The following is a 22798-nucleotide window of genomic DNA, read 5'->3' as shown; positions in this document are numbered from 1 at the left end:
AAGGAGACATTAAAAACCCAGGAGACAGAGCTCCGCGTGGTGGAGCAGAAGGTGACAGATATTGAGGACGAGATCCTGGGCCTGGCGGTTAAGACACAGACGCACGAGGCACTTCATAAAAAGTGTACTGAAAGGATCGAAGCCCTAGAAAATGGAGCGCGAAGGAAGAACCTTCGGATACTGGGTCTCCCTGAGGGTGTGGAAGGGGTGGACTGTGGAGCGTACGCAAGTACGATGCTGAGCTCACTGATGGGTGCTGAGGCCCTTACGGGCCCCTTGGAGGTGGAGTGGGCAAATCGGATTCCGGCGAGAAGACCAAAAGCGGGAGAACCACCCAGGGCGATAATCGTGTGATTTTACCGCCTTAAGGATAGAGAAGAGGTCCTGAGATGGGCTAAAAAGGTGCGGAGTAGCAGATGGGAGAATGCAGTGGTACGGGTATACCAGGATTGGAGTGCGGAGGTGGCGCGAAGGAGGGCGAGATTCAACCGAGCCAAAGAGGTGTTGCATAAAAGGAAGGTGAAGTTCGGGATGCTGCAGCCGGCAAGACTATGGGTCACATATCAGGAGAGACACCATTATTTTGAGACGGCGGAGGAAGCATGGACCTTCATCAAAGAAGAGAAATTGGATCGGAACTGAGGGACTGATGCTGCAGGAAATGTTATTGTTAATGTTATGGTTGAAGTTAATTGAGAAGTAAATTGTGAAGGGGGGAGACATTGGGGAAATGTGGGCGCCGGTGAGGGGGGAAAGACGGGACATAGTTGGAGAATGGGGAAGGGGAGGGGGAGGGGAAAGGGAGCTGCGCCATAAGAGGCGGGTCAGGTAAAGGGATGTTCCCGCGCCAGAAAGAATAAGGCGGGAAGACAGGCGCAAGGCGGATGGGAGTTCCCCACAGGGGGGGGGGTCGAGGAGTGAGCAGGAGTAGCCGGGGTCAGTTGAAGTCAGCTGACTTAGGAAGTAATATGGGGGGAGCAATCATGCTAGAAAGAGATCTAGCGGAGAGGGGGGGAGGAGTGGGGACAACTGGGTTGCTGCTGCGGAAATCCAAAAGGAAATGGCTAAAGAGTGGGTGGGCGGGGATGGTGCGCGAGGCTGGGGGAGCGAGCGGGAGCGCGGAGGCGGGATATGGGACTGGCCTAGAGAAGGTAATGGCTAGTCGACACGGGAGGGGGGCAGGTAGCCCCCTAGTGAGGCTGATCACGTGGAACGTGAGAGGCCTGAACGGACCGATAAAAAGGGCCCGATTGCTCGCGCATTTGAAAGGACTAAGGGCAGACGTGGTTATGCTCCAAGAGACGCACCTAAAGGTGGCGGACCAAGTTAGGCTAAGGAAAGGATGGGTGAGACAGGTGTTCCACTCAGGACTGGACGCAAAGAATAGAGGGGTGGCCATGTTGGTGGGGAAACGGGTAGCATTTGAAGCAAAGAACATCGTAGCAGATAGCGGAGGTAGATATGAAATGGTGAGTGGCAGGCTGGAGGGAATGGGGGTCGTGTTGGTTAATGTGTATGCCCCAAACTGGGACGATGCGGGATTTATGAGACGGATGCTGGGGCGTATACCGGACCTGGAGGTAGGAAACTTGATTTTAGGAGGGGACTTTAATATGGTGCTGGACCCGGGGCTAGATAGATCCAGCTCAAGGACCGGAAGAAGGCCGGCAGCGGCCAAGGTACTTAAGGGGTTTATGGACCAAATGGAGGGAGTGGATCCATGGCGATTTCTTAGACCTAGGGCTAGGGAATTTTCCTTCTTCTCCCATGTCCATAAAGTGTACTCCCGGATAGATTTTTTTGTTTTGGGAAGGTCGTTGATCTCTAGGGTGGAAGAAGCTGAGTACTCAGCCATAGCCATAGTACTCATGCCCCACATTGGGTGGACCTGGAATTAGGAGAGGAAAGGAAGCAGAGAACACTCTGGCGATTAGATGTGGGACTGATGGCGGATGAGGGAGTGTGTGCAAGAGTGCTGGGGTGTATTGAGAGATACCTGGAGGTCAATGACGACGGCGAGGTCCCTGTGGGAGTGGTATGGGAAGAACTAAAAGCGGTGGTCATAGGAGAGCTGATCTCCATTGGGGCCCACAAAAGGAAAACAGAGGCCAAGGAAAGGGAAAGATTACTGGGGGAGATTTTAAGGGTGGATAGGGAATTTGCAGAGACCCCGGAGGAGGAATTGTACAGGGAGAGGAGACGGCTCCAGACGGAATTTGACCTTCTGACCACCAGAAAGGCGGAGGTACTGTGGAGGAAGGCACAGGGGAGGATGTATGAATATGGGGAAAAGGCTAGTCGCCTGTTGGCTCATCAATTGCGAAAGAGGGCAGCAGCGAGGGAGATAGGAGGAATTAGAGACGAAAGGGGAGACACGGTGCGAAGGGCAGGAAAGATAAATGAGGTGTTCAAGACCTTCTATGAGGAACTGTATAGGTCTCAACCCCCAGAGGGAGAGGAGGGGATGCGGCAGTTCCTGGACCAATTGAGGTTCCCGAAAGTGGAGGAGCAGGGGGTGGTAGGCCTGGGGGCACCGATTGGGGTGGACGAGGTTATTAAGGGACTGGGAAGCATGCAAGCAGGGAAGGCCCCAGGACCAGACGGGTTCCCGGTGGAGTATTACAGAAAATATGTGGACTTGTTGGCCCCGTTGATGGCGAGGACGTTCAATGAGGCCAGGGAAGGGGGGACTCTACCCCCGACGATGTTGGAGGCGACGATATCGCTAATTTTGAAGAGGGACAAAGATCCGTTGCAGTGCGGGTCCTATAGACCTATTTCACTATTGAACGTGGACACCAAATTGCTGGCAAAGGTACTGGCATCGAGGATAGAGGACTGTGTCCCGGGGGTGGTGCACGAAGACCAGACAGGGTTCGTAAAAGGGAGACAACTGAATGTTAACGTGCAACGACTATTAGGGGTGATAATGATGCCCCCAGTGGAGGGGGAGGCAGAGATAGTGGCGGCAATGGACGCAGAGAAGGCATTTGATAGGGTGGAGTGGGAGTATTTATGGGAAGTGTTAAGGAGGTTTGGGTTTGGGAACGGGTTTATTAGCTGGGTTAGACTTCTTTATGGGGCTCCAACGGCAAGCGTAGTTACAGGTCGACATAGATCGGAGTATTTCCGACTATATACGGGAACAAGACAGGGATGCCCGCTGTCTCCATTGTTGTTCGCGTTGGCAATTGAACCTCTTGCCATGGCGTTGAGAGACTCCAGGAAATGGAGAGGGGTGATTAGAGGGGGAGAAGAACACCGAGTCTCGTTATACGCGGATGACCTATTGTTATACATGTCGGACCCAGCGGGGGGGGATGATAGAGGTTATGCGAATTTTGAGGGGGTTCGGGGATTTCTCGGGGTATAGGCTAAACATGGGGAAGAGTGAATTATTTGTGATACATCCAGGGGACCAGAGTAGAGAGATAGAAGGCTTGCCTCTAAGGAAAGTGGAAAGAAACTTCCGATACCTGGGGATTCAGATCGCTAGGAGCTGGGGAACCTTGCACAGACTTAATCTGACACGGTTGGTAGAACAAATGGAGGAGGACTTCAAGAGGTGGGACATGCAGCCTCTATCGCTGGCGGGCAGGGTGCAAGCAATTAAGATGATGGTCCTCCCGAGGTTCTTATTTGTATTTCAATGTCTCCCTATACTAATCACCAAGACCTTTTTTAATAAAATAGACAGGAGCATCACGAGCTTCGTGTGGGCAGGGAAAGTTCCGAGAGTAAGGAGGGGGTTCCTTCAGCGTAGTAGGGACAGAGGAGGATTGGCACTACCGAACTTGGGTGATTATTATTGGGCTGCCAATGTGGCAATGATACGTAAATGGATGATGGAGGGTGAGGGAGCGGCGTGGAAAAGACTGGAGAGAAAGTCCTGTAAAGGGACGAGTTTAGAGGCGCTGGTGACGGCGCCGCTACCGATCTCACCTAAAAAGTTTACCATGAACCCGGTGGTGGCGGCAACATTGAATATCTGGGGACAGTGGAGGCGACAGAGAGGGGTGCGGGGAGCCCTGGTGGGGTCCCCAATCAGGAACAACCATAGGTTCGCCCCAGGAAGAATGGATGGAGGATTTCAGAGCTGGTACCAGTTGGGAATTAGGAGGGTGGGAGATTTATTTATAGATGGGACTTTTGCGAGCTTGGGAGCATTGGAGGAAAAGTATAAGTTGCCCCGGGGAAATTTCTTGAGATATATGCAGGTGAGGGCGTTTACTAGACAACAGGTGAGGGAATTTCCGTTGCTCCCGACACAGGGGATACAGGACAGGGTGCTTTCAGGGGTGTGGGTCGGAGAGGGCAAGGTGTCAGAGATTTACCGAGAGATGAGGGAAGAGGGGGAGGAGTCGGTGGGCGAACTAAAAGGAAAGTGGGAAGAAGAACTAGGGGAGGAGATAGAGGAGGGTATGTGGGCTGATGCCCTAAGCAGGGTAAATTCCTCTTCCTCATGCGCCAGGCTTAGCCTGATTCAATTTAAGGTGCTACATAGAGCACACATAACGGGAGCAAGATTGAGCAGGTTCTTTGGAGTGGAGGACAAATGTGGGAGGTGTGGCGGGAGCCCGGCAAACCACGCACATATGTTTTGGGCGTGCCCGGCACTGGAAGGGTATTGGAAGGGAGTGACGGGAGTGATTCCGCGGGTGGTGAAGTCCCGGGTCAAACCAGGCTGGGGGTTAGCTCTATTTGGAGTTGCGGAAGAGCCGGGAGTGCAGGAGGCGAAAGAGGCCGACGTTGTGGCCTTTGCGTCCCTAGTAGCCTGGCGCAGGATCCTACTCATGTGGAAGGAGGCGAAACCTCCCGGACTGGAGGCCTGGGTAAATGATATGGCGGGGTTAATTAAACTGGAGCAGATAAAGTTTGCCCTGAGAGGATCGGCTCAAGGGTTCACCAGGCGATGGCAGCCATTTCTCGACTACCTAGGGGAACGTTAGAGGGAAGACAGATGACCAGCAGCAGCAACCCGGGGGGGGGGGGGTTTAGTTTAGTTTAGGTCAAAGATAAAGGGGTTTTGTTACTTGTGTATTGTTAAAAATTTCTGTATTGTTATTGTTGCGTTTGCTTTGTAAGAGGGGAAAAACTGTTGTTTGGGAAAAAAATTTCAATAAAACATATTTTTAAAAAAAAAGAAATATACTCTTCTATCTTTCTTAAGTCCAAGGTGGATGACCTCACAATCATGTTGAACACAGTTTTTCCCATTTAACTAATCTATCAATATCCCTTTGCAGCATTTTGCTTCCATTTACTGTATCACTTTATGGTGTGAAGGCCTACGGGCAGAGTGCTGGAGCATGGCATCGAGATAGAGGAGCAGCCATGGTCACGTCGAATGACGGAGCAGGCTCGAATGGCCTACACCTCCTATTTTCTATGTTAATGTTAATGTCATTAGCAAACTTAGATGTATGGATCCTTATCCCCGAGTCCAAACCATTTATAAATGTAATGAAAAGCTGTAGCCCCAGTACAAATCCGTGGGGCACCACTACTCATTGTCAGTTCCCTATCCAAGTCAGCATATCTGCAATTCCATGCACTCTGATTATTGTTGGTAACCTTTTGTGTGGAGTTTTGTTGAATGCCTGCTGTAAATTCTTGCTGGGGCCTTATGCAAAAGTTGATATCTCCAACAATTCCCTCAGTGCTGCACTGGAATGTCAGTCTAGATTTTTGTGCTCATGTCTTGAAGGGCATTTGAATCCACAACTGTCTGACTCCGAGGTGAGAGTACAACTGGGTCAGCGCTGAGATCGGACACTTTGTGGTCCGTTTGAGGAGGTGGGACTTGTAATGTTCTTGTTGGATGGCCTGATTTATATTACAAGAACACTTGTAGCTAAAGCTATAAACGATTTATTAACGTTAACTGTGGGTCAACTATGTACAAAACAGCAGATGAATAACAATATTAAAAACGAAAGAGAAAATACTGGAAAATCTCAGCAAGTCTGGCAGCATCTGTAGGGAGAGAAAAGAACTAACGTTTCGAGTCCGATGACTCTTTGTCAAAGCAGCTTTGACAAAGAGTCATCGGACTCGAAACGTTAGCTCTTTTCTCTCCCTACAGATGCCAGACTTACTGAGATTTTCCAGACTTTTCTCTTTTGTTTCAGATTCCAGCATCCACAGTAATTTTGCTTTTATCCAGTAATAACAGTATTAACATGCAAAAGCAACCTCGTGCTTCCAGGTCTCCAGTCAGTCTGAGGTCACCTGACTCTAGCATTCACTTGTATACAAAGGAGACTCTTGTTGGTCAGTCAGTGAATTACAACACAGCCATGATATTATTATAGGACTCTTGTGCTGAAAAGAGAGGAGTGATCTCAAAAGACTGACCTGACCACTTAATTGGAAACCGATCAGTGTTTTGACATGTTTACAACTACCCGACAGTAGGTGCCCAGCATGCTCCCTCCACTGGGTCAAGAGTATGTTAAGGCTGCTACAAAAAATGATCATATTGGTAGCATCTCTGGAGATTCAGGCATTTTCTCACAAGAATGATTTGTTTTCCCACCTCTGCATGTTCTGCAAGCCACCTCCCTACTTCCATTTCTAAAAATGCAAACAAAACTTACTTTAAAAAAAAATAAATCTCTGGGAACTTGCTTCAATGTATTTGAAATCAGATCAATTTCTACTTTTGATAACTTGCGGTTTCTCTAGATGTGCTGCATTCGAAGGGGAGGGAACTTAGTGATATTGATCCTACGTTATATATTCAACGTGAGAGCTTTTTTTGGAATTGTGTTCTCTCGCGTTTGATTTCTCATCAAAGCTTTTTAGACTTGTGCATTTTCATAGGTTTTCCAAAACCTTAGAAGCCTCTTTTGTGTGATGCATTCGATTGATGCTGTGATGTGCAGCGCTGAATGGACTGAATAGCAGACTGACAAATTGGTTGATTTCAGTGCTTAAAACGTAACAAAATAATTATTGAACCAACTGCCGCTGTTGCTGAATAAATGTAGCCTGCTGCCCTCCATTCTAACTGAGCCAGCTAGAGTAAATGAATGGAAAAGCAGATTGTGTCAGCTTCAATTTGATGATCCAATATACCTGTATCTATCATAAAATGCAAGTCCTGTTTGCTATGTTGCAAAGAAATCCATCCCTTTGTGCTGGAAGCAATAGATTTCACCATCAGGCAGACAAGTGTGATTAATCTTATGGTGGCCTACTTCCTCCCAAAGTATGCTTTCTGCAGTCTCAGAAATGCAGCAGGATTGACAGTTCTTGATTATTTGTTAAACAATACTATGGAAACTCAGCATGCAGAGCAATTGATTATGTACTAAACTGACACTAAGCATTCATTAGATTATGGGAAATCTGTGGTTTGTATATCATAGAATTATAATAGCTGTGCTATCTTTGAAAGAGCTAAGCAACTAATCCCATTCTCCTGCTCTTTCCTCATATTTCTGAAAATTCGTCCTTTTCAAAGATACAGCCAACCTCATTTAGAATGACATAGAATGTACTGCACGGGAACAGGCCATTCGACCGAGCCATTCTATCACCTAATTTCTCAGCCTGTCATTCAATCTGCTTTTCTCAGGGCGTGCCCGGCACTGGAAGGGTATTGGAAGGGAGTGACGGGAGTGATTTCGCAGGTGGTGAAGGCCCGGGTCAAACCAGGCTGGGGGTTAGCTCTATTTGGAGTTGCGGAAGAGCCGGGAGTGCAGGAGGCGAAAGAGGCCGATGTCGTGGCCTTTGCGTCCCTCGTAGCCCGGCGCAGGATCCTACTCATGTGGAAGGAGGCGAAACCCCCCGGACTGGAGGCCTGGGTAAACGATATGGCGGGGTTTATTAAACTGGAGCAGATAAAGTTTGCCCTGAGAGGATCGGCTCAAGGGTTCACCAGGCGGTGGCAGCCATTTCTCGACTACCTAGGGGAACGTTAGAGGGAAGACAGATGACCAGCAGCAGCAACCCAGGGGGGAGGGGGGGGGGGGGAGGAGGAGGCTTAGTTGAGTATAGGTCAATAGAGTACGAGGTTTTGTTACTTGTATATTATTATTATTATTATTGTTAAAAAGTTAAAACATTTCTGTTTTGTTATTGTTATCGTTTCGCTTGTTTTGTAAGCGGGAAAAATGTTGCTCAGGGAAAAAAAATTTCAATAAAATATATATATTTTTTTAAAAATCTGCTTTTCTCTTGTGCACCCGATTAGTTTATTTTTAGAAGCATCTAAGCGATTTGCCTCAAACACTTCCTGTGGTAACCACTCTCGAGTAAAGAAATCCCCCTTTTTTCCCCTATTGGATGTAATAATGATTCTCTTGTATTTACGACCCCTAGTTTTGTATCCTCCCACATGCGGCGACATTCTCCCCACGTGTAATCCACCCATCACAATTTTGAAGACATCTGACTCTGAATATTCTCTATTCTAAAGAAGAATAACATCCAACTAGCTCGATCTTTCCCAATAGCAGTAATCTCTCAAGTCTTGTGCCATCCTCTTTTTTTTTTTTGCCTTTTCTCCAGTGCTTCCATGTTCTTTGTATAGTGTGTGGACCAGAACACCATGCGTTACTCTAGGTGCAGCTTGATCAGTGATCTATACAAATTTAGCATAAATTGACTACTTTAAAAGTGAATCTACCTCCACCACCCTTTCTTTCAGGCAGTGAATTCCAAATCTCTCTTAGGGTTATTTTGCCAATTACCCTAAATCCGTGTCCTCTTGTTTCTAACCCTCCTGCCAATGGAATTTACTTGATAGTTTCAAACACCTCTATTAACTCTCTCCTTAACTTTTCTGATCTAAGGAAACCAAACCCTGCTTCTCCAGTCTCTGCATATAACTGGAGCCCTTCACCGCTGGTATTTTTCTAATGAATTTAAAGCGTCAGCTGTAGTTTAGTCGGCAAAATTATTTCCTCTGAGTCGGAAGGTTGTGGGTTAAGTTCCAGTCCGGAGACTTGAACCCAAGGATCTAAGCTGACACTGTAGTGCAGTACCGAGGGAGGGCTGTATCACTCACAACATCACCCATATCACAACACTTCCAAAAATGCTTCAGTAGGTGAGACACCCTGAGACTCTGAAAGGTTCGATATTCTTTCTTTCTAAATCGCTGCACCCTCTCAAAGGCCTTCCTCGAGGGTGATGCCTAGAATTGGACACTGTACTCCAGCTGAGGCCTAACTACTAGCTTTTGTACTCTGTCTTTTTATAAAGCTCAGGATCTCACAATTTTTGTTTATCAACCGTTGTCAGCTTGTCCAAAGCTTTGTGTATGTAAACCCAGGAGGACTCTCTCTCTCTGTTCATGCACCCCTTTAAGATTACATAGTTTTGTTTAAATTGATTCCTCATTCTTCCAGCAAATTGCATCATTTCACAAATCCCTACATCGTTCACCACATAAATGTAATCTGAAAACTTTGAAATTATGCCCTTTAAATCTATATATCAAAAAGATTGGCGATGCTAATACTAACTCCAGGAGGACAGCAGAGCATAATTACCTCCTGTCTGAAAAACAACTTTCCATCCCTACTCTCTGCTTTCTGTATCTAAGACCATTTTATATTATTAGGTTCCTGAATGAGAGAGAGCCCAACTATTTTCAATTTGTCAAACTGTGAGAAAATGTTACTGCACTACAAAAGTGATAACTCTGACCCATAGGTTTCTTTTATGTTACAACAAACTTTAATTTAATCACAGAATTAACCATTTTAGCAACAAAGAAATAGCTTTACCGTTAACAGTTACAACAGTTCTCAAGTAAAAGAAGAAACCTTAACTTACTTCCTAAGCCTGCCACTCTATTTCAATTAAGCAAACAAAATATATTAAATACCACTCATGAATAAAGTTACCAACCAGAGTTTTACTTACACTGTTCAGATTAGAGTTCTAGGATCTATTAACTCTTCAGACAGACCTGGCTCATAGAACATACAGTGCAGAAGGAGGCCATTCAGCCCATCGAGTCTGCACTGACCCACTTAAGCCCTCACTTCCACCCTATCCCCTTAACCCAATAACCCCTCCTAACCTTTTTGGACACTAAGGGCAATTTATCATGGCCAATCCACCTAACCTGCACACCTTTGGACTGTGGGAGGAAACCGGAGCACCCGGAGGAAACCCACGCACACACGGGGAGAACGTGCAGACTCCACGCAGACAGTGACCCAGCGGGGAATCGAATCTGGGACCCTGGCGCTGTGAAGCCACAGTGCTATCCACTTGTGCTACTGCACTGTCGCTACTGCGCTGGGCTCCTCCCAGTAACTGCATCATCTGTACCCAAAGCACAAGGCATCTTTTTTTATCTCTTCTTAAAAGATGTCCCTTGACCTGTTTAGCCAGGACAATCACACTAACCCCCATAAATTATCTATAGCCCAGGGGTCCTTCAAACCTAAAACAATATTCCATTAGCTAGCTATCTGAAAACAAGTGAATGGTTCTCAACATTTATTAGCAGAACACTTCACCTGCAAAGCAATGATTATCTCACTTTTACGACACCTTAATCACCGCTCTAGCAGTCATACCCTCTTTAAGCACCTTAACCCAGGTTTTAATAGCATTACTAAAATGTGCAAGTTAGGTGGATTGACCATGCTAAATTTCCCCTTAGTATCCAGCGGTTAAGTGGGGTTACAGGGTTACGGAAATGGGGTGGGTAGTGGGCTTAGGTGGGGGTGCTCTTTCGGAGAGTTGGTGCAGACTTGATGGGCCGAATGGCCTACTGTGCTATAGGGATTCTATGATACGACAAAATATAAAATACGACAATTTCTTACATTCATCAAGTAAACATGTTTAATTATGATACCAAATTTATGTCTTCATTAAACCCCTTTTAAAAATCCAAGTTCACAACATTCACGACATGCATCAACCCACTTTATTACTTCATCACAAAACTCAACAAGTTTATGACTGCACTGTAAATTCCATGATTCTATCCGACACAAGTTACCTTTAAAGAATCTGTGACGGCTGACATTTATTCGCCCATTTTTTTCCCAGTGATTAACTTTGTACCAGATTTAATCTGGAAGAGTTTCTCCACTATTGATGGTAGACTGGGCTGGAAGGCGACTGACATGCATGCTGTGCTTGCTTTTGGGCTTTCACATGCAATTCAACTCCCCAACTTGTTGAATGGGTGAATGTCCACTCCGGGAGACGATGGTGCATTGAACAGGTGGTTGTCCAGTGTTCCTGCAGCTGCAGGCATTGGGCAGTACGCCTGCATGGTGGTGCGGTGTGAAATAACAACCACAGGACCTGGGAGGAGCACGAAAGAGAGCCCCTATTACAAGGCTGGTTTGGGCTGGTGAAGCAGTAAGATGCAGCAGCATGAATTTCCGAGCAGCTGGCAACCCTATGCCAGTTGTTGCTCGATAATGCTGAAAGGTTGGGGTTGGAGTAATGGTAGCTCCGTGCTGTTGAGTTGGAACAAAGAAAAGCCCATGAGCGGTGGTGATGTGCTCAGACCAGTTAGGTAGCTGGGATTGTTCAAGTGATTAGAAGCCGAGTTGGAGCCCGGCCAACCCAGCGAGTTACAGTCTCGGGTGAAAGGATGAAATGCTGCGAAGTGGACGGCACGGTAGCGTAGTGATTAGCACTGTTGCTTCACAGCGCCAAGGTCCCAGGTTCGATTCCCCGCTGGGTCACTGCCTGTGCGGAGTCTCCACGTTCTCCGTGTCTGCGTGGGTTTCCTCCAGGTGCTCCGGTTTCCTCCCACAAAAGACGTGCTGTTAGGTAATTTGGACATTCTGAACTCTCCCTCTGTGTACCCGAACAGGCACCGGAGTGTGGCGACTAGGGGCTTTTCACAGTAACTTCATTGCAGTGGTAATGTAAGCCTACTTGTGACAATAAAGATTATATTTTTAAAAAGTGAGCAGTTGTTGAGGCAGATGGAGTTTGAGGGACGTAGGAGGGAAATCAGAGACTATATCCTCTAAAAAGGGGAACTAAAATGCCACACAAAGCCAGAGATTTTAGTATTGTGATTCTCAGTGATGTCTGACATCAGGGTGAATTGTTGGGAAAACTGGTAGAATTTGTTTTGATTTCTATCTGCCATTTAATGTGCAATTTTTGAAAATTCATTTATGGGATGTGGGCTTCGTTGGCTAGGCCAGCATTTGCCCATCCCACATTGCCCTTAAGGAGCAAGGTTTAGGTACATCCACAATACTGCTCGGGAGGGAATTCCATGATTTTAACCCAGCAACAGTGAAGGAATGGTGACATTTTTCCAAGTTGGAATGGTGAGTGGCTTGGAGGTGGTATGTCCACGTAGTGGTGTTCCCAGGTTTTGGGAGCCCTTGTCCTTCTAGATGGTAGAGGTTGTGGGTTTGGAAGGTGTTACCAAGGAGCCTTGGTGAGTTCCTGTAGTGCATCTTGTAGGTGGTGTACACTGCTGCCACTGTGAGTCATTGATGGAGGATGTGAATGTTTGTGGAAGGGGTGCCAACCAAGCGGGCTGTTTTGTCCTGGATGATGTTGAGCATCTTGAGTATTGTGGTGTGTTCAACCGTGATTTACCTATTAATTCATATTGACCTGTGTTGCCTTTTCTTTAACAAAGAGTATAAGATAGATAGTAATGACTTTGTTTTGTTGACTCTTGTATACCAAAGTTTCTTCTACTTGTTCGACACCATGAAATCTTGTGACTTTATTCTCTTCATAAATACCTGGGATTTCAAATTTTCACTACTTTAAATCAAATATTACTGGTCCCTAACCGGATTGTAACAAGTGTTATTAGTATAACTTCTCTGTGCTCTCTGAAGGTACCAGTGCCAGGTTGATGATGCATCCATTTAAATGTCCGTGGCTTTACCTTTTATGTCATTAATGAAAAATACCTGGGGCTAGTTTAGCACACTGGGCTAAATCGCTGGCTTTGAAAGCAGACCAAGCAGGCCAGCAGCACGGTTCAATTCCTGTACCAGCCTCCCCGAACAGGCGCCGGAATGTGGCGACTAGGGGCTTTTCACAGTAACTTCATTGAAGCCTACTCGTGACAATAAGCGATTTTCATTTCATTTCATTAGGTCTATTCAATGCTGCACTATTGTAGTTCTTCATTTCAGCCAGCAGAGGGTGTTGGCATATTGTGACAAGTTCTCTTCACAACCCATAATCAAAATATGTGGTGCCTAAAGCATTAATTGACCGTGTGTTGTCCACACCTTGGTTGACCTGCAGCTTTTGTTTTTCAATATTTGCAATTCTTTGTATGATTTCTGATCCTAGTAACATGTTGCAACTGTTAGGATTTCACAGCTACCAGTCTGAGAATGAACATAAGAATTAGAACAGGGATAGATCATACTGCCCCTCAAACCTGCCCCACCATTCAGTATGACCCCCCTGATCATCGGCCTTAACTCTTTGTAATAAAGGTCATTGTGTAATTTCCCCTCCTAATTACTTGCTGTACCTGCATGCGAGCTTTCTGTATTCCTTGTATGAATACACCCAAGTTGTTTGATTGTAGTGTCATAGCCATTTATTGAGTGTGGCGGCAGAGTGGTTAGCACTGCTGTCACACAGGGCCAGGGACCAGCGCTTGATCCCGGCTTTGGGTGACTGTCTGTGTGGAGTTTGCAAATTCTCCCCGTGTCTGAGTGGGTTTCCTCTGGGTGCTCCGGCTTCCTCCCACAGTCCAAAGATGTGCAGGTTAGGTGGATAGACCATGCTAAATTGCCCCTTCGTGTCCAAAATGTGCAGGTTAGGTGGATTGGCCATGTGCAGGGATAGGGTGGGAGAGTGGGCCTAGGTAGAGTGTCTTTCAGAGAATCGGTGCAGACTTGATGGGCCAAATGGCCTCCTGCACTGTCGGGATTCTCGCAACATTTACAAGTTTCATGCCTTTTAAAAAGAAATTGTGCATTTCTGTTCTTGTATCAAAGTGTAGAGCCTCAAACATCCCCATTTACTACCTTTCTTGTCCACTCACTTAACTAGTCCATATCTCTGTAGCCTCTGTGTTCCCCTCGCAGCTTACATTCCCACTTAGCTTTGTATCCTTGGCAAACCTAGATTCATTACTCTTGTTCTCTATGTCTACATCACTGATATAGATTGTACATAGCTATTACCCAAACACTGATTCTTGTGGCACTCTACTACTCGCAGCCTGCAAACTTAAAAATTACCTAAGTTTGGCCTTTACCTCATGGGGGATTGGAATACAGAAATAAATGGGAGAAATGGCATGGTGGTAATGTTACTGGAATCATAATCCACAGGCCCATTTTAATGGTCTGGGGACATGGGTTCAGCCCCCACAATGGCAGCTGGTGGAATTTAAATTTAATTAAAAGCTAGTCTCCATAATACTGACCATGAAACTGATACTGATTAACGTTAAAACCCATCTGGTTCATTAATGTCCTTCAGGGAAGGAAATCTGTCATCCTTATCTGGTCTGGCCTACACGTGCCTCCAGACCCACAGCAATGTGGTTCACTTTTAACTGCCATCTGAAATGGCCTAGTCACTCAAGTCAAGGAAATTCGGGATCGGCAAAAAGTTTAATCTTAAAGTTAAAGCTAGGTTTTCGTTTTAGGAGTGAAACGGGAAACTCTTCATATAAAGGATTGTGTAAATCCGGGATACTTCCAAAGGTCTATGGGTACTGGGCTAATTTAAATTTTCAAGACCGATGAATGGGATTTCTGTTCGGTAAAGGTAGCAAGAGATGGGGATCAAACGGGCACAAATTATGTTGAGGTACCGATCAGCCATTGTCAAATGGGAACATGTTCAAGGGGCTGAATTGCCTATTCCTCCTTTGTTCCCATGTTACAGCTGGAACCATGCCGCACATCAAGCGCCGTAGTTGTTTTTACTGGTGCATGAGCAGCAGCATCATTTAAGGACCAGCGCACACTGTGCTTAAATATTTTTAGAATGGCATAAAATATGTCTTTTGGTTTTGTGGAGGGAAATTTTCAAATGTCATTTTGTATTTAAATGCAACACTGATTGTGTATATGACTCAGGAGGAGAGGTTTACGTGAGATAGCTTTTAGAAGCATCCTGCATAAAATATCCAACACGTTTGAGGGTAGAGCAGTTGATGTGGTGTATATGGATTTCAGTAAAACGTTTGATAAGGTTCCCCACGGTAGGCTATTGCAGAAAATACAGAGGCTGGGGATTGAGGGTGATTTAGAGATGTGGATCAGAAATTGGCTAGCTGAAAGAAGACAGAGGGTGGTGGTTGATGGGAAATGTTCAGAATGGAGTACAGTCACAAGTGGAGTACCACAAGGATCTGTTCTGGGGCCGTTGCTGTTTGTCATTTTTATCAATGACCTAGAGGAAGGCGCAGAAGGGTGGGTGAGTAAATTTGCAGACGACACTAAAGTCGGTGGTGTTGTCGACAGTGCGGAAGGATGTTGCAGGTTACAGAGGGACATAGATAAGCTGCAGAGCTGGGCTGAGAGGTGGCAAATGGAGTTTAATGTAGAGAAGTGTGAGGTGATTAACTTTGGAAGGAATAACAGGAATGCGGAATATTTGGCTAATGGTAAAATTCTTGGAAGTGTGGATGAGCAGAGGGATCTCGGTGTCCATGTACATAGATCCCTGAAAGTTGCCACCCAGGTTGATAGGGTTGTGAAGAAGGCCTACGGAGTATTGGCCTTTATTGGTAGAGGGATTGAGTTCCGGAGTCATGAGGTCATGTTGCAGCTGTACAAAACTCTGGTACGGCCGCATTTGGAGTATTGCGTACAGTTCTGGTCACCTCATTATAGGAAGGACGTGGAAGCTTTGGAACGGGTGCAGAGGAGATTTACCAGGATGTTGCCTGGTATGGAGGGAAAATCTTATGAGGAAAGGCTGATGGACTTGAGGTTGTTTTCGTTAGAGAGAAGAAGGTTAAGAGGAGACTTAATAGAGGCATACAAAATGATCAGAGGGTTATATAGGGTGGACAGTGAGAGCCTTCTCCCGCGGATAGAAATAGCCTGCACGAGGGGACATGGCCTTAAACTGAGGGGTAATAGATATAGGACAGAGGTCAGAGGTAGGTTCTTTACGCAAAGAGTGGTGAGGCCGTGGAATGTTCTACCTGCAACAGTAGTGAACTCGCCAACATTGAGGGCATTTAAAAGTTTATTGGATAAGCATATGGATGATAATGGCATAGTGTAGGTTAGATGGCTTTTGTTTTTTGACTTCCCATGTCGGTGCAACATCGTGGGCCGAAGGGCCTGTACTGCGCTGTATCGTTCTATGTTCTATGTTTGATTTATGCTGGAGTAAAATCTTCATCAAGGTCGACGAATAGCCAATTTGATCATCTTATTTCTCTACCTTTTCTGGTGCAGATTGGTTGATTCCTTAGAATTTCTTTTGTGCTATTCAGTTGGCTCGATTAAAACAAATTCAGAAAATGGTTAAATGGTGTTGGAAGAGGAGTAAGTTGTGGTGCCGGAATTGTTTTGCATTTGTTGCAGTTGCCCCTGTTTTCTAGTATTTACCAAGTGGCACAAAGTCTAAATTCTGCATAACTTTAGAAGATTTAAACCACCCACAATTAGAACATTGCCTTTGTTACAAGCTCCACTAATTTCTCGTTTGGTGTTATCACTGTGATAGGTGGCCCCATAAACTGCTCCCATCAGCATTTTCCGATTCCTCCTATTCTGAATCTCCACCCATTCTAATTCTACTTCCTGATCTTCTGAGCCAAGATCTTTTGTCCACAATGGCCTTGCATCATCCTTCACTATTCAGGCTGCTCCTTTTCCGTTTTGCCTGTCGGTTGTAAAGAAGGCAGTTTAACAGCAGCTTTTCAAGGGCAGTGGAGGGAGGGACAATAAATCCTGGCCTTCTCCGCATCGTCCACGTCACACAAAATAGTAGAGAAGATGGGCAAGTCTTGCACTACAATGAAAGATTATTATTATTCCCACTGCGCTCCACTGAAATTCTAGTGACGGTAACCAAGACGGAGTTAACAACTTCTTCAAAGGGAGGGTAATGAGCATAAAGGAAAGAGGAATCTCGGCCGGTTCTCGGGTACCTCGATTATTGGCTGCAGGGCACAATTGCCCTAAAGTGCAGATCGCATGTCACAGTTTCCCTTCAGAATGGGATGCACAGGATCTAAGGAAGGGGAAAAAGTAAGTCTTGGGAACAAGTGTTCCATGTGGCTGGAGATATTTAATATTTTAAATCCATCGACAGTGGATTATATTTATATTACAGCTTTGTTAATGGCGTCATTGGCAGTCAGCCACAGCCGGTGCAAGCTGCCAGCTGGAACCTTTGGAAGTGGCCTTTTTGGTTGTGGATTGTTCTTGCTTGCTTCATTAACTATTCTCGTACCATATAAGATTCTAATGAGTGAATTAAAATGGAAAACTTGAGTCACGGGGATAAGGAGAGTTAACTTCGAACCCCTCCATAAATGAAAGTACTTATTTTTCTGTCTAATAGAGTAAAGTTGTCAAAAGTCCAAGTCTTTACAGAATCCCTTTTACATTACAAGTACGCAGCATATGCCATCTGCATAGCTTAGAAGTGGGACCAAGGAGGAAATCGAAAATCCCAATTGATGCACCAACCATGTAAGAGCCACGTTTTAAAAGTATTGATTGACCCAGGAATGGATTCTATTGTGTTTCGTTCAACTTTTTTAATTGCATGCCTGGTACCAGTTGTGTTTTACCTAACTCCTTTACAACTCCACCCCCATAATCATGTTATTTCCTCATCAACGGAGTGTAAAATTCATTGGGTACTAACGAGCTTTTCCATTATTCATTTTTGCACAAAAGACCTGGTGGAGTTTTGGGCATTGTCCCAAATCTGACACATTTAAGTTGAGGGGTGATGCTGTAAAAGTCCCAGTTCATTAGCATTAATGCGTAACTGTGAGATGGCACCACTCCATTGAAGTCAGTAGGTAGTACTGTAACGATCGTGCCTCTTATTCTTGCTTTCCTTGGGGATGGTGCTGCAGCTTCTTGCATCTGTTTTTCTTTTTTACCCCAGTGCTGATGCTGTTGCAGCAAGCTCAACTGACACGTGCCATGTCCCCTGAATTACTGTGAGCAAAATCACAGTATGTTGTTAAACCTCAGACAAGTAGTGAAGCTCCACTAGGCTTGACATGTTTGAGATTTTCTACATTGTGGAGCGGGGTTACAGCGTGGCTACTTTTAGAACACATCCAGAGAGTTTATTTTGGGATTAATTTCCTCAAATTACAGGTGCCATAAATGCACGAACAGATTTTCTCCCAAAGTGTTTTGGTGAATATTTATGCAAATTGTGAGGATTGCTGACGTGGAGATTGGGGCGAGTTTATATTGTGCCCGCTCAAATTTAGCACCAAGGGCCTCTCGGTTGACTACAGCTCAGCCAGATTTAGGGTAAAACCTCCAGTATTCCCTGATGATCTGCTTTGACCCCCAACTTCAGATGAGTGAGTTTGCTGTATCGATGTGATTTCTCCGCCCCTTTGTGCTGCTTTTATACCAGTTCTATGGGCATTATTGTGTGTCTCCCAATGCAATTTCAAATTAGTCTATACTGTGAATCCAGGGCCAAATGTAACAGAATTGAATAATGTAGAATTTGGTTTTCAATTAATACATTATCGTATGCAGACGGGAGCGAGAATGTAAATTGAGCTGAAGCCAAAGATCAGCCATGATTGTACTGAATGGCAGAACAGGCTCGACAGGCCATCTGGTCCACTCCTCCTATTTCTTGTGTGTGACCTTGAATGTTGTGTAACTAAATTGTGTCTTGTTAACATAGTGGAATACACAAGACAACACCGAACCTTTCATTGGCAAGCTGTTCAATGAAGGTCATATTGCTAACCTGCATGTCTACCTCTGTGCATTCCATCACAACAATTTTCACCAACGCATCTTTAACAATTATTTAGGCTGAATTTAAAATGTTTGGTTTGGAAAAGGAGGTTTATTTTAGCGTGACACCTAAACGGGTAAAGTTAGACCTTCCTCCCTTGTGAGAGATGTAATCGTCTTTAGGCAATTAGTGGTTGTGCAGATAAAATAAGAAGCCCATCAAAAATTGTGCGATACATTATCAGTCAGATTTTCGCAGGCTACTTTATTGCTCAATAAGTTCATAACTAATTGGGTAACATGTTTTTGGCACCGTATGATGAACAACTACAGCGTATGTATATGCTGAGGCCTGGGAAAATATCTCCTTGTGTTGTTTTGGTTGATTGTCATGTGGAACGTGAAAGGCAAGGGATTTGAAGGAAGTAGATAAAATCTTATCATTTTAAGTGAATTAAGTTCAGGGCTGTGAGGCATTTTAACATTTGATCATTCAATAACTAGGGCGTAGTGTTTTTATTGTGCCACTTTTAACATTTGGGATATTTGAAAGTGCGCAGAGTAATTCATATTTGTACAACTAAAACTGATTTATACAGTGAGATATAATAGATTTTTATCTTGGAAATAACTGCAAGCCAGCTGGCCAGACTGCATTACTTATTAGTGGCAGCATTTCATAATTATTTATGCATGTACTGAAAAATGATTGACTTTGGTGAGCAGCAATTGATTTTCAAGACAGTGGTGAGGTGGGGGCATTTTACTTGCTGCAGTCCAGTTTATCCATGCTTGGATTCTGTACCGCCTTGTTTTCAAACACTTTAAAAATAGTTTCTACAGAAAAACATTGATCCAAATGGATCCTTGCTGAATGTGCTGCCAAATCCTGTTAACTTCAGTCTCACGACCATAAATCCAGCCAAGTAACAGCAGTAGGTTTTCCTTGTGGCCATATAATAATATTTAGCTTTTACATTCTATAAGATCCTGTAGTGTCAGATTGTCCGAGAGCACTGATTTTAACTTTTCCTCCATTTTCACCAACTGATCGTGAATTGGAATAATGCGGATGTTCTGTTTTGTTATTATTTTAGTTGGTGTGACTAATGTACATAAAAATTGGATTAATAATTAAATAGTATTACTTTTCTTATTTCCTTGATAATATTTCTTAAGAAATCTCAAAGGCTTTTGAGGAACCATAGCTGAAAGTCAATGGAGGTGAACTGGTTTACATTTCCATGCAGAATCAATTGCCACAGTAAAAAATATGCCCAGCACTTTCAATGACCATTTGTATGCTCAAATATATCGATAAAAGTTTAATTTATATAGCACAGTAAACGTATAAATAAATCTCAGGGCACCAACTTTAGTGGCAAGCTTTGAATACTGGCAACAGGTTTCTCCCATATGCTCTTGGCCTTTTCTCTTGGGCCTGAAGATTAAGTCCTCGTCTATTTCCAGAGTTTGCACTATTTTCCTAGACTCTCCTACTGATGTTTCCCAGACACAGAGTATGCTTGAACTCCGATTCCAGCCTGTTCCTTTTCAACCTGTGACAATTAGCAGACTGCCATTTGACGCCTGGCAGAATCTTACAATCTCGTTTCACCAGTGGAAAATCAAGAGTTTGCACAGCTTGATTTTTATTTTGGAAACTTCCGCTGCTTAAAAAAATTCTGGGCCTGTGCAAACTACTGTCTTTGTTAAAGCAGTGTTCCTGCTTGTGGAATAGCCCAAAAGTGGAGGTACTTTGGGGGTAGGGGAGAAGGACACAAAGGCACAACATAGGCAGACCCCAGTCACCCTCCTGGGTCCTGATGGACTCTAGTCACCCTGCCCAGTACCAATCGGACCCCTCAGCTGAAGTCAGTTCCACCAATGCTACTAGATTTAACATTTCTCCTCTCTCCATTGGGACTCTTCTGGTCTGCAGGCAGCCCTGACCCCTCAAGTGATCGTAGGGTCCAGTGGTCAGTTCACACAAGTACAAAGAAACCAGCCCTTTTTGAGTGGAGCCTCCCCCAGCCCCCCCAACACTACCACCCCCGCACATCACCACCACCAACACCCCTGTGCTATAAATGCTGCCAATCCCTTGCCCCCTATGGCCTCAAATGCATTGAGTTGTCAGTCCATTACTCACCACTTTCTCGACTTTTTCTTGCCCTCACTTGAGTCCAGCACCCAATGTGAAAATGAATTGGACGCATATACTTACACCAGATTGTAAATTGTGTGAGAACCTTACAGAGGACGAAAACATGATGGGCTGGGAAAGAAGCAAAGGCAATTAAATCTCCTGCTGATATACAACCATAAATATATTTATTATGATCATGCACTCTTGAATATGGACATCCCCAGCAATCTCTACCTTGCATTTATTGCTGAAGCTTGGTGGCCCATTACATTGGGTAATAATTTAAATTGTCTCCCTAAATATTTCTGAAAACATTCCCTCAATAGCTCGATTTAAATTCCTATTCTCGCGGGTTAATCTCTTCATGGGTCTCACATGTAATAAAATCAGAAAATACTGGAAGAACTCCAGTCTAGCAGCATCTGTGGAGAGAGAAACCGAGCCCGTACAACTCTTGGATTGGATTGGATTGGATTGGATTTATTGTCACGTGTACCGAGTTACAGTGAAAAGTATTTTTCTGCGAGCAGCTCAAACAGATCATTTAGTACATAAAAAGGAAATAAAATAAAATAAAAAGAAAATACACGATAGGGCAACACAAGGTCCACAATGTAAATACATAAACACCGGCATCGGGTGAAGCATACAGGGGTGTAGTGTTAATCAGATCAGTCCATAAGAGGGTCATTTAGGAGTGTGGTAACAGCGAGGAAGAAGCTGTTTTTGAATCTGTTTGTGGGTGTTCTCAGACTTTTGGAACTCCTGCCCAATGGAAGAAGTTGGAAGAGGTGAGTAAGCCGGGTGGAAGGGCTCTTTGATTGTGCTGCTCTTCTTCAGAACTGAAGAGCGGGAGAAATGTGATGTATTTTGTACTGGAAAAGAGGGGGGTGGGTGGAGCAGGTGGTGCAAAATAGATAATCATGATCGGCTTGAGCTAGGAGAGATTGAACAAAGATGTTTAAGGCATGAGAGAAAGGAAGTGTTAATGGCAGAGTTAAGGACTCACAAAGGTACTGAGAGTGGCATAAAGGTAAGATAACAATGTGTTAATAGGAGAACAAAGATTAGTGCTCAGTGAAAGCAAAACTTTCAGCAGAACAAGTGACATAACCCTGTGGGGAAGGGGAGGGTTACATTGGAACAATTTCTTTCTTAAAAGGGTCAAGATGGAAGAGAAAATGCAGTCTAAAGTTGTTGAATTCTATGTTGAGTCCAAAAGACTGTAAAGTGCCTAATTGGGGGATGTGGGGTTGTTTCTCTGGGCTATGGAACCTTCACCAAGCACTCTAAAGCAAACAAAAGACCAGCTAATTGAACGCATGTTTATTATTGTCTGCCTTCTCAACAGCAGAAATGTCATGAGCAGGGTATTGCTGAAAAAAAAAATAACAGCCTGCTAACGGCACATGTTGTTATTAATCTGCAAATTGGCCAGCAAATTCAGAGGATTAAGAGATTTGCCACGAGTTGCATATCTCCAGAATTTATGGTTCATTTATGTCGTTCCACTACTTCATTAAAATGGTGCCCCTCTTCTGTTACTTTTAAGAACTTGAATAAATTGACCATTGATCGTACCTCAAAGTTTGGGTTGGAACTTAATAGTGTAAGCACCTTATTAATGATGTGATAATTGTTAATGTGATTCCAGTTAACTTCTTTGGCCCAGAAAGGGAATTATTTAAACTGTTCAATCTCACTCCTGCATATCCCAAAATAGTTGTTGAAAATTAAAAAAATGTAATTAAAAATACATATATTTTCCTTTATGCATCTTTTTTTTCTT

The 22798-nt window shown here is 44.5% G+C and overlaps 1 protein-coding gene across 1 annotated transcript in view; it reads left to right on the top strand.

The window, feature by feature from the left end:
* atg7 (ATG7 autophagy related 7 homolog (S. cerevisiae)) overlaps positions 1-22798 on the top strand; it is a 190483-nt gene that overhangs the window by 39195 nt on the left and 128490 nt on the right. The window lies entirely within an intron of this gene.

This window comes from Scyliorhinus torazame, chromosome 13 (assembly GCF_047496885.1).
Source record: "Scyliorhinus torazame isolate Kashiwa2021f chromosome 13, sScyTor2.1, whole genome shotgun sequence".
NCBI classification, from domain to species: domain Eukaryota; kingdom Metazoa; phylum Chordata; class Chondrichthyes; order Carcharhiniformes; family Scyliorhinidae; genus Scyliorhinus; species Scyliorhinus torazame.
This window is presented reverse-complemented; position numbering and strand designations above follow the sequence as displayed.